Below are 12,974 nucleotides of genomic sequence, written 5' to 3' on the forward strand. Positions count from 1 at the left end.
TTGCTTGACCCTGGCTCAGATTTTGAAGGCATGTTTCAGATCTCCCACTCAAGACAGTTGCAGTCATATCATCATGGAGCAATTGCAGGATTGTGATTCTTGGATGCCCAAATCTTTGCAGTACAATCCACAGAATCTCATGATTTACTGAGTCAAATGCTTTGGTCAAGTTGATGAATTCCTGAAGAGTTCCTGGTGTTGTCCTCGCCATTTTTCCTGGATTTGTCTGGCAACAAAGACCATGTTGGAGGTTCCTCTGGAAGGTCTGAAGCCACACTGCGTCTCTGGGAGGATTTCCTCAGCCACAAAGACGTAGGCCATTCAGGATGATGCATGTCAGGATTTTCCCTGCTATGGACAAGAGAGAAATAACTCAATAGTTTCCACAGCATGATTTATTTCCTTCTTGATAGTTACAATTGTCACATTCCTGAAGACGGAGGGGAGTTCTTTTTCCTCCCAAATACATAGGATGAGTGCATGGGGTCTTGAAGTGATCAAAAGTCCACCAGCTTTGAAGACCTCAGCTGGAACACAATCGGGGCCGCAGACTTTTTTGTTTTTCATCCGTTTGATTGCTTTTTGCAGCTCTCCCATTGATGGTTCCATTCATCCATGGATACTGCCACAGGATACTGGGGATAGCCTGAAGAATATCAGCTACCACTGTGCATTCATGGTTGAGGAGTTGTGGAAAGTGTTCTTTCCAGCGTTGACAGATGGCATTGTCATCGGTAAGAAGAGAGACACCATCCTGTGAGCGAGGGGGATTTTGTCCATTTGACCTTGGTCTATCGATGGCCCTGATGGCTTCAAAAAAGCTTCTCATGTCATGATGGTCGGCTTATTGTTGGATCTCTCAGGCTTTCTATTACCACCACTTGTTCTTTATCTTACAATTTGTCTTTGGGTGTCAGCCTTGAGCTGTTGGAATGCTGCCTTCTTGACTTCTGACCTTGGGCTGTTCTGCCAGGCAACGAAGGCTGATCGTTTTTGTTCCAGGAAGTCACATATTTCAGCATCGTTTTCATCGGACCAGTCCTGGTGATGGCGATGCTCGAACCAAATGGTCTGGACACAGGAGTCTAGTGCAGCTGACTTCATTTGTTCCCACTGTTCTGAAATTGAGTTGGATGCGTGAAGATTTTCCAGATTGGTTGTGAGCTGCACTTGGAATTCCTCTCCTCGGTCGGGCTGCTTTAGGGCTGAGACATTGATCTTCTTCCTTTTGGACTATTGGGTCTTGTGATGCCTTGGTGCTAGGTGAATGTTCATCACCGACCGAACAAGTCGATGATCTGTCCAGCAGGCATCAGTTCTCTGCATGGATCAAGTGATAAAGTCATCACTTAAATCTTTGACTCAAGCAATGGCGAATTCTAGGAGGTGCTTTGATCTAAGATGCCTCCATGTGGTTTTGTATTTGCCCTTCTGGTGTAAGAGGGTGTTTGTTATAATGAGGCCATGCCGAGTACACTTTGTCAGCAGGACAACATTTGCATTGGCTTTTTCCACCCCATTTTTCCGAATGGTTCCACTCCAGACATTGGAGTTACAGCCAACCCTGGCATTAAAGTCCCTCGGAAGGGTGATCTTTTCTTCTTTTGGGATGGCAGCGAGGACTTCATCAAGGTCAGAATAGAACTTTTCCTTAATATCTTCATCGGAGTCAAGGGTCGGGCATAAGCGCTGAATATGGTGGCATATTGATTATGGCTGAGCTATGGGTGATGTATCATGAGCCTTTCATTTATGCAGTTGGGGAGTTCTGGCAATGCATCCAAGATCCTATTCCAGATGACAAAACCAACACCGTGGACACGAGGGTCCCTGTCAGCCTTGTCTATTCTCTCTTGGTATAAAGTGATGCATTCTCTCCATGTACGTGATATATTCTCTCCTGATATAGAGTGATGTTATATTTTCTCTGTGTAAAGTGATGTTATAGTCTTTCCTGGTATTAAAGGATGTTATATTCTGACACCGCATAAAGTGATTTTACATTGTCTCTTGTTATAAACCGATGTTTACTTCTCCTTGTATAAAGTGATGCTATTTTTCATCCTGTTATAAAGTGACATTATATTCTTTCCATGTAAATTGATGTTATATTCTTTCCTGGTATAAATGGTGGTTATATTCTGATCCTATATAAAGTGATATTACATTTATCTCTGAGTATAAAGTAATATTTTCTCATCTCCTGGTATAAAGTGATCATATATTTTCTCCTGTTATAAAGTGTTATTATAGTCTCTCTGTTTAAAGTAATGTTTTATTCTCTCAGTTTAAAGTGATGTTACATTTACTTCAGGTAAAATGATGTTATATTCACTGCTGGTGGAAAGTGATGTTATAGTGCCTCCCAGTATACCGTGATGTTATACTCTTTCCATGAACTGTGATGTTATATTCTCTCCTGACACAGTGGCGCAGTGGTTAGCACTGCAGCCTCACAGCTCCAGCAACCCGGGTTCAATTCTGGGTACTGCCTGTGTGGAGTCTGCAAGTTCTCCCTGTGTCTGCGTGGGTTTCCTCCGGGTGCTCTGGTTTCCTCCCACATGCCAAAGACTTGCAGGTTGATAGGTTAACTGGCCATTATAAATTGCCCCTAGTATAGGTAGGTGGTAGGGAAATATAGGGACAGGTGGGGATGTGGTAGGGATATGGGATTAGTGTAGGATTAGTATAAGTGGGTGGTTGATGGTCGGCACAGACTTGGTGGGCCGAAGGGCCTGTTTCAGTGCTGTATCTCTAAATTAAAAATTAAATTAAATGGAGGTTATCTTCTGACATCATATAAAGTGATATTACATTGTATATCGGTATAAACTAATGTTTTCTTCTCTTCTGGTATAAAGTGATGTTATTTTTTCCCCTGTTATAAAGTGACATTATATTCTTGCCATGTAAATTGATGTTATAGTCACTCCTGGTATAAATGGAGGTTACATTTTCTCCATGTAAAGCAATGTATATTCTCTCCCCTGGTATAAAGTTATGTTGCATTCTGTCTGTGTGAACTGATGTTTTATCTCTGTGTAAAGCGACATTTTATTTTCTCCTCATATAAAGTGATATTAAATTCTCTCCATGTAAAGTGCTGTTATATGCTCTGCTGGTATAAAGTGATGCTTTTTAGTCTCGGTATAATTTTTTTTATTCTTTAGATGTTAAGTGATGTTATATTCTCTCCTCTTATAAAGTGATGTTATAGTGTGTCCTGGTAAAAAATAATTTTTTTATTCTCTCTCTGTAAAGCGATGTTAAATTCTCTCCATGAAATGTATTGTTATATGCTCTGCTGGTATAAAGTAATGTTTTATTCTCTCCTGGTATAAAATGTTTTTTAATTCTCTGTGTGTGAAGTGACAATATATTCTCTCCAGTTTTAGGTATAAAGTGATTATATTCTTTCTGTGAAAAGTGATGTTATATTCTCTGATGGTATGAAGTGACATTATATTCACTCCGTGTAGAGTGTAGTTATATTCTGCCTGCATAAAGTGATGCTACATTCTCTCCAGGTATTCTCTCCTGTTATAAAATGATATGATATTCCCTCCTGTTGTAAAGTGATGTTATATTGTCTCCTGGTATAAATGGTGGTTATATTCTGATCCTGTATAAAATGATATTACATTCTCACTGGGTATAAAGTGATGTTTTATTCTCTCCTGGTATAAAATGTTTTTTCATTGTGTGTGAAGTGACAATATATTCTCTCCAGTTTTAGGTATAAAGTGATTATATTCTTTCTGTGAAAAGTGATGTTATTTTCTCTGTTGCTATAATGTGCTATATTCTCTCCATAAAGTGATGTTATCTTCTCTTCTGGTAGAAAATGATTGCTTATTCTCTCCGTGTAAAGTGGTGGTGTAGTGGTGATGTCACTGGACTAATTATCCTGATGCCTAGACTAATGCTCTGGGGGCATGGATTCCAATACCACCACAGCAGGTGGTGAAATTTGAATTCAATTAATATATCTGGAATTAAAAGCTAGTCTAATGGTGATCATGAAGCCATTGTCGATTGTTGTTAAAAATCCATCTGGTTCACTAATGCCCTTTAGGGAAGGAAATCTGCCAAACTTACCTTGTCTGGCCTACATATGTCTCCAGACCTGGTTGACTCTTAAATTCCCTCTGAAACAGTCTAAAAAGCCACACAGTTGTATCAAACTGCCACAAAGCCTAAAAAAAGGAATGAAACCAGACGGATCACCCGGCATTGACCCAGGCACTGGAAATTACAATGGCAAACCCAGCCCTGTTGACCCACTAACATTTGGGAGCCTGTCCCAAAATTGGGAGAGCTGTCCCACAGACTAGTCAAGCAACAGCCTGACATAGTCATACTCACAGAATCATACCTTACAGACAATGCCCCTGACATCGCCATCCCAGAGGTGGCGGAAGCCAAACTGAGCGTCACTGAGCCATTATACAGTGGTATACAGTCAGGAGGAAGTTGCCCTGGGAGTCCTCAACATCGACTCAGGACCCCATGAAGTCTCATAGCATTAGGTCAAACATGGGCAAGGAAACCTCCTGCTGATTACTACCTACTGCCCCTCTTTGGCTGATGAATCAGTGCTTCTCTGTGTTGAACACCAATTGGAAGAGGGTAGCAAGAACACAAAACGTACTCTGGATGCGGGACTTCAATGTCTATCACCAAGACTGGTTTGGTAGTACCACGACTGACTGAGCTGGCCGAGTCCTAAAAGACATAGCTGCTAGACTGGGTCTGCAACAGGTGGTGAGGGAACCAATAAAAGGGAAAAAACTACTTGACCTCTGTTATGCCCAAGGCGGGAGGAGTGCGCTATTTATTCTAGTTGCACTTCTTCACAGGTCACAACATAGAACATAGAACATTACAGCGCAGTACAGGCCCTTCAGCCCTCGATGTTGCGCCAACCTGTGAAACCATCTGACCTACACTATTCCATTTTCATCCATATGTCTATCCAATGACCACTTAAATGCCCTTAAAGTTGGCGAGTCTACTACTGTTGCAGGCAGGGCGTTCCACGCCCCTACTACTCTCTGAGTAAAGAAACTACCTCTCACATCTGTCCTATATCTATCACCCCTCAACTTAAAGCTATGTCCCTATTTAAATCTATTTAAATTTTTCCCACTTACCGACAGGGTCAATCATAGACCCTATTTTTTGTCCCAGAATAAAACACACCAACCAGGTTCCTTTAATAAACGACAAAATTATCAGTTTATTATAAAACAAGTCTTAACCTGTAATGAAACAAAGCATAAACACACAGATCTCAATATAAAAGTTTATTTTTTACTTTAGCCCCTCACACAGACACACACACATACACCAGTTAACCAAAAAAAAGAGATTTATTCTTTAGCGATCTATTACAAAAAAACCAACAAAAAAAAATACGTTGGCCAAAATAATTGTTAATTCTTGAAGAAAAGAAAAAGATATGAAAAGTTGTTAGCGGAAACCAAACTGAGCGTCACTGAGCAGGTTATTGCTAAGCACATGCTTCGTGATAGCACTGTCGACAACACCTTCCATCACTTTACTGATGATCAAAGGTAGACTGATAGGGCAGTAATTGGCTGGGTTGGATCTGTCCCGTTTTTTGTGATGTCATATTCTTTGCTGCTAAACATAGAAACATAGAAAATAGGAGCAGGAGTAGGCCATTCGGCCCTTCGGGCCTGCTCTGCCATTCAAAAAAGATCATGGCTGATCGTCTAATTCTGTACTCTGTTCCCGCTTTCTCCCCATATCTCTTGATCCCTTTGGCATTAAGTATAAGGTGATGTTATGTTCATTCCGTGTAAAGTGATGTTATATTGTTTCAGGCATAAATTCATGTTATATTCTCTCGGTGTAAAATGATGTTGTATTCTCTCTTTGTATCAAGTGATGATATATTCTTTCATTGTAAGTGATGTGATATTGTCTCCTGGTATGAATGGATGTTACATTCTGATCCTGTATAAAGTGGTTTTATATTGCTCACAGTATACAGTGATGTTTTATTCTCTCCGTGTAAAGTTATGTTATTCTCTCTCCTGGTATAATGTTAAGGTATACTCTCTCCTGTTATATTCCCTCCTGGTATAAAATGATTTCTTATTCTCTCTGTGTAAAGTGACATTATATACTCTTCTGTTATAAATTTGACAGGGGGATGGGATACAGAGTGGAGGTACAGTAGGGGGTGATGCATAGCCAAATATAGAAGAGAAACGAAGTCAGTCTGGATGGCAGAGCAAATATAGACCTGTTGAGGCACAAGCAAATAATGCAACGCTGGATTGCATCTAATTTAATGCAAGGAGTCTTACAAGTAAGGCAGATGAATTGAGGGCTTTGATTAACACATGGGAATATGATATTATTGCTATCACAGAGACATGGTTGAGGGAAGGGCAGGACTTATACTTATAAAGCGCCTTAGGATTTATAAGTATATTAAAGGCATCTCATTTTCCAGGGTATAGAATCTTCAGGCGTGACGGGGGTGGGGGGGCGGGGGTGGATGTAAAAGAGGAGGTGGCATTGCACTATTGATCAAGGAGTCAATTACTGCAGTAAGGAGGGATGATATCTTAGAAAGTTCTTCAAATGAGGCCATATGGGTAGAACTTAAAAACAAAAAGGGGGCAATCACTTTGCTGGGAGTGTACTACAGGCCTCCAAACAATCAGGGAGAGATAGAGGAGCAGATATGTAGGCAAATCTCAGAGAGGTGTAAAAATAATAGGGTAATAATAGTAGGGGATTTCAACTTCCGCATTATCAACTGGGATAGTCTTAGTGCAAAAGGCTTAAAGGGGGCCCTTCAGCCCACTGAGTCTATGCTGACCATCAACCACCCATTTATACTAATCCTACATTAATCCCATATTCCCACAATTCTCCTACCACCTACCTACACTAGGGGCAATTTATAATGGCCAATTTACCTATCAACTTGCAAGTCTTTGGCATGTGGGAGGAAACTGGGGTACCCAGCGGAAACCCATGTGGTCACAGGGAGAACTTGCAAACTCCACACAGGCAGCGCACAGAACTGAACCCGGGTCGCTGGAGCTGTAATGCTAACTACTGCACCACTGTGCTGCCCACTGAGGAAATGATCTGAGGAAATGAAGCCTGATAAGTGATTGAAGTGTCAGTGGGGGAGCATTTCGGGCATAGTGACCATAACGCTGTAAGATTTAAGGTAGTTATGGAAAAGGAGAAAGATGGACCGGAAATAAAGGTACTGAATTGGAGAAGGCCGATTTCAATTTCATAAAACAGGATCTAGCCAAAGTGGACTGGGAGCAGCTACTTGTAGGAAAGTCTACATCAGACCAGTGGGAGTCATTCAAAAAGGAAATAGTGAGGGTTCAGGGCCAACATGTTCCCATAAAGGTGAAGAGTAGGACCAATCAGTCCAGGGAACCCTGGATGTCAAGGGATATAGAGGATTGGATAAGGAAAAAAAAGGTTTATGGCAGTTTCAGGAGGCTGAAAACAGCGGCGGCCCTGGAGGAGTATAGAAAGTGTAGGGGGTACTTAAAAAAGTAATTAGGGGAACAAAGAAGGGGCATGAAAAAACACTGGTGGGCAAGATAAAGGAAAATCCTAAGGTGTTTTATAAGTATATTAAAGGCAAGAGGATAACCAGGAATGGAGTAGGGCCCATTAAGGACCAAAGTGGCAACGTGTGTGGAGCTGGAGGACGTAAGTGAGGTTTTAACTGATTACTTTTCATCTGTGTTCACTATGGAAAAGGATGATGTTGGTGTAGAGATCAGGGAGGGGGATTGTGATATACTTGAACAAATTAGCATTGAAAGGGAGGAAGTATTAGCTATTTTAGTGGGCTTAAAAGTGGATAAATCCCCAGACCCAGACGAGATGTATCCCAGGCTGCTATGTGAGGCAAGGGAAGAGATCGCAGGGGCTCTGACACAAATTTTCAAATCCTCTCTGGCCACAGGAGAGGTGCCAGAGGACTGGAGGACAGCGAATGTGGTACCATTATTCAAGAAGGGTAGTAGGGTAAACCAGTAATTACAAGCCAGTGAGTCTAACATCAGTGGTAGGGTATTGGAAAAAATTCTGAGGGACAGGATTAATCTCCAATTGGAGAGGCAGGGATTAATCAAGGATAGTCAGCATGGCTTTGTCAGGGGGAGATCATGTCCAACAAATTTGATTGAATTTTTTGAGGAGGTGACTAGGTGTGTAGATGAGGGTAAGGCAGTTGATGTAGTCCACATTGACTTCACTAAGGCTTTTGATAAGGTCCCATGTGGGAGATTGGTCAAGAAGGTAAGAGCCCATGGGATCCAGGACAATTTGGCAAATTGGATCCAAAATTGGCTTAGTGGTAGGAGGCAGAGGGTAATGGTTGAAGGTCGTTTTTGTGATTGGAAGCCTGTGACCAGTGGTGTACCGCAGGGATCGGTGCTGGGACCCTTACTGTTTGTAGTGTACATTAATGATTTAGACGTGAATATAGGAGGTATGATCAGTAAGTTCACAGATGACAGGAAAATTGGTCGTGTCGTAAATAGTGAGGAGGAAAACATTAGATTACAGAATGATATGGATGGGCTGGTAAGATGGGCAGAGCAGTGGCAAATGGAATTTACTCCTGAGAAATGTGAGGTGATGCATTTTGGGAGGACTAACAAGTCAAGGGAATATACAATGGATGGTAGGACCCTCGGAAGTACAGAGGGTCACAGGGACCTTGGTGTACTTGTCCATCGATCACTGAAGACAGCAGCACAGGTATATAATGTGGTTAGGAAGGCACATGGGATACTTGCCTTTATTAGCCAAGGCTTAAAATATAAGAGCAGGGAGGTTATGATGGAGCTGTGTAAAATGCTAGCTAGGCCACAGTTGAAGTACTGTGGACAGTTCTGGTCACCACACTATAGGAAGGATGTGATTGCACTGGAGAGGGTGCAGAGGAGATTCACCAGGATGTTGCCTGGGCTGGAGCATTTCAGCTATGAAGAGAGACTGGATAGGCTAGGGTTGTTTTCCTTAGAGCAGAGAAGGCTGAGGGGGGGATCTGATTGAGGTATACAAAATTATGAGAGGCATAGATAGGGTAGATAGGAAGAAGCTTTTTCCCTTAGCAGAGGTGTCAATGACCAGGGGGCATAGATTTAATGTGAGAGGCAAGAAGTTCAGAGGGGATTTGAGGAAAAATTTTTTCAACCAGAGGGTGGTTGGAATCTGGAACACTCTGCCTGAAGGAGTGGTTGAAGCAGGAACCCTCACAACATTAAGGAAATATTTAGATGAGCACTTGAAACGCCATAGCATACAAGGCTACAGGCCAAGTGATGGCAAATGGGATTAGAATAGGTAGACTTGATGGCCGGTGTGGACACGGTGGGCCAAAGGGCCTGTTTCTGTGCTGTATAACGCTATGACTCTATGATATATTGTCTGCTGGTATAAGCGATGTTCTACTCTTTCCATGAAAAGTGATGTTATATTCTCTCCTGGTATAAATGGAGGCTATATTCTGACCCCTTATAAAATGATGTTACATTTTCTGGGTGTAGAGGGATGTTTTCTTCTCTCCTGCTATAAAGTGATGTTATATTCTTTCCCTGCAAAGTCACATCTATTCTCTCCGTGAAATGTGTTGTTATACTCTTTTTGTGTAAAGTAATATTAAATTCTAAGTACGTTAAGAAAGTAATTAAAGTAAATTAACTAATAACATAAGTAACAATGGCAGGACAGGTGATATGTTGCAGCTGTGGCATGTGGGAGATCCTGGAAGCCAAGGCGATCCAGAACAAACGCGTCTGTGTAAGCAGCTAGAGGAATTCCGGATCAGGATTATTGATCTGGAAGCCCCGAACTGCAAGCACTGCGCAACATCAGGGAACGGGAGAAATACCTGGACAGTTTGTTCCAGAAGATGGTCACACCTCTTAGAACAGGGTCATCTGTTTTGGTCAGCAGTGAGGGACAGGAGGATGTGACAGTGAGTGAGGCAGGTAAAGGGACTGAGCAGACAGCTGTGGAGGAGCCTCAGACTTTGCTATTGTCAAACAGGTTTGAGGTGCTCTCAACCTATTTGGATGAAAGCGAGGTCTGCAAGGTGGATGAGCAGACTGGTCATGGCACTGTGGTACAGGAAGCCATTCAAGTGGGGGGGAGCAAAAAGGAATGTAGTGGTAGTAGGGGATAGGATAGTGAGGGGGATTGACACTGTTCTGTGCAGCCGAGAGCAAGAGTCCCGAAGGCTGTGTTGTCGACCCGGTGCCAGGGTTCAGAACATCTGCTCAGGGCTGGACAGGAACTTGGAGTGGGAGCGTGGGTGGGTGGGGGGGTGGGGGAGGATCCAGTTGTCATCGTCCATGTAGGTACCAACAGCAAGGCAGGACTAGGAAAGAGGTTCTGCTTAGACAGTATGAGCAGCTAGGCAACAAATTGAATAGCAGTACCTCAAGGGTAATAATCTCTGGGTTATCACTTGAGCCACGTGCCAATTGACAGAGGGAACAAGATTAGTGAAGTGAATACATGGCTGAAGTGTGGGAGAAGTGGGTTTTGGTTTGTGGGGCACTGGCGCCAGTACTGGGGAAAATGGGGGCTGTACCTTTGGGGCGGTCTGCACCTGAACTGTGCTGGGACCAATCTTCTAGCAAACCATATAACTAGGGAAGTAGAGAGGGCATTAAACTAAACGGGGTTGTGGTGGGGGTGGGGGATGCTGGTGGGGTGAGGGATCAAGCCTGGGTAGATATAGCAAATCAAGGGGTAGAGTTAAGGCAGGAGAGCAGAATAGTAATATGGGAAATGAAGGTCAGAGAATGGCAGGAAGGGACAGAGAGAAAAAACCTAATAACAAACCAACAGTAAAGTCCAGATGTTACAAAGATAACAACAAAATAAAACTAAAGGCTTTGTATCTGAATGCACGTAGCATTCACAACAAAGTAGACGAACTGATAGCACATATTGAAGTAAATAAATATGACCTGATAGCCATTACGGAGATGTGGCTGCAGGATGACAAGGATTGAGGAGTATATAACATTCAAGAAGAATAGGAAGCTAGGTAAAGTGGAGGGGTACTGTAAATCAAAGAAGGCATTGGTGCAATAGTTAGAGATGACCTTGGTTCAGGAGATCAGGATGTAGAATCAGTTTGGGTGGAGATGAGGAATAATAGGGGAAAGAAGTCACTAGTGGGAGTGGTGTACAGGCCCCCTAACAGTAACCACAATATAGGACGAAGTATGCAAGAAAAAATAATGGATGCTTGTGATAAAGGGACAGCAATAATCATGGGTGATTTTAATCCACATATAAACTGGGAAAAATCAGATTGGCAACAGTAGCCTGGATGAGGAGTTCATAGAATGCTTTTGAGAGAGTTTCTTAGATCAGCATGTTCTGGAACCAACCAGAGTGCAGGTTATATTAGACTTGGTATTGTGTAATGTGACAGAATTAATTAATGACCTCAGAGTAAAAGCACCTCTAGGTAGCAGTGACCACAATGTGATTGAATTTTACATCCAGTTTGAAAGAGAGAGGAGTGGGTCTAAGACTAGTATTTTAAACTTAAATAAGGGCAACTATGTGGGCATGAAAGCTGAGCTAGCTGAAGTGAACAGGGTTACTAGGCGAGGAGATAGTTCAATAGAGAAGCAGTGGCAGACATTTAAGTGGATATTTCAGAATACTCAGAATAAGTATATCCTACTATTAAAAAAATTCTAAGGGAGGATCCACAATGTGTGGTTAACTAAAAACGGTAAGGAACGCATTAAGGAAAAAGCACATAATTGTGCAAAGATGAATGGCAGGGCAGAATGTCAAGAATAGCAGAGAATGACTAAAAGGTTAATCAGATAAATAAATTAGGGTATGAGAGGAAGCTAGCTAGAAATGTAAAAACGGATAGCAAGAGTTTCTACAGGTATTTAAAAAGGAAAAGAGTAAGTAAAGTGAGTGTTGGTCCTCGAGAGAGTGAGAATGGGGAGTTAATAGTAGATAATAAGGAAATGGCAGATGAAATGAACAAATATTTTGCTTCTGTCTTCACTAACAAGGATACAAAAACATTCCAATAATAGCTATAAATCAAGAGGTGTAAGGAAGAGAGGAACTGCCTGAAATTACAATCACCAGGGAAGCGGTACTGAGCAAGCTGATGGAGCTGTGGGCTGACAAGTTCCCGGGTCCTGATGGGCTTCATCCTAGGGTCTTAAAAGAGGTGGCTAATGAGGTAGTAGATGCTTGGGGTTAATTTTTCAAAATTTGCTAAATTCTGGAAAGGTACCATCAGACTGGAAAGTAGCAAATATAACCCTTCTTTTCAAGGGGGGGGGGGAGGGGGGGAGGCAGAAAACAGGTAACAATAGGCCAGTTAACTTGACGTCTTTCGTGGGAAGGTGTTAGAATAGATCATTAAGGAGGCTATAGCTGGGCACTTAGAAAAACTCAAGGTAATCGGGAATAGTCAACATGGTTTTGTGAAAGGGAAATCATATTTAACCGATTTATTGGAGTTCTTTGAAGGAGTAACATGCGCTGTGGATAAAGGGGAGCCTGCTCACATACTGTACTTGGTTTTCCAAAGGGCATTTGACAAGGTGCCACATAAAGGTTATTGTGCAAAGTAGGAGCTCATGGTGTAGGGGGTAACATATTAGCATGGATAGAAGATTAGCTAGCTGACAGAAACTAGAGAGTATGCATAAATGGGTCCTTTTCTGATTGGCAGGATGTGACGAGTGGAGTCCCGCAGGGGTCTGTGCTGGGGCCTCAACTTTTTACAATTTATATCAATGAGTTAGATGAGGGGAGCGATAGCATGGAAGCTAAATTTATAAATGGCACAAAGATAGGTAGGAAAGTATGTTGTGAAGAGGCCATAAGGACCTTGCAGACTGATATAGATAGGTTGAGTGAATGGGCAAAAATCTGGCAGATGGAGT

At 42.2% G+C, this 12,974-nt stretch overlaps 1 protein-coding gene across 3 annotated transcripts in view; it reads left to right on the plus strand.

Moving 5' to 3' along the window:
- adcy5 (adenylate cyclase 5) overlaps positions 1–12,974 on the plus strand; it is a 481,143-nt gene that overhangs the window by 78,405 nt on the left and 389,764 nt on the right. The gene's annotated exons all lie outside the window — the stretch shown is intronic.

The sequence above is a fragment of the Heterodontus francisci genome, chromosome 7 (genome assembly GCF_036365525.1).
Source record: "Heterodontus francisci isolate sHetFra1 chromosome 7, sHetFra1.hap1, whole genome shotgun sequence".
Classification (NCBI taxonomy): Eukaryota; Metazoa; Chordata; class Chondrichthyes; order Heterodontiformes; family Heterodontidae; genus Heterodontus; species Heterodontus francisci.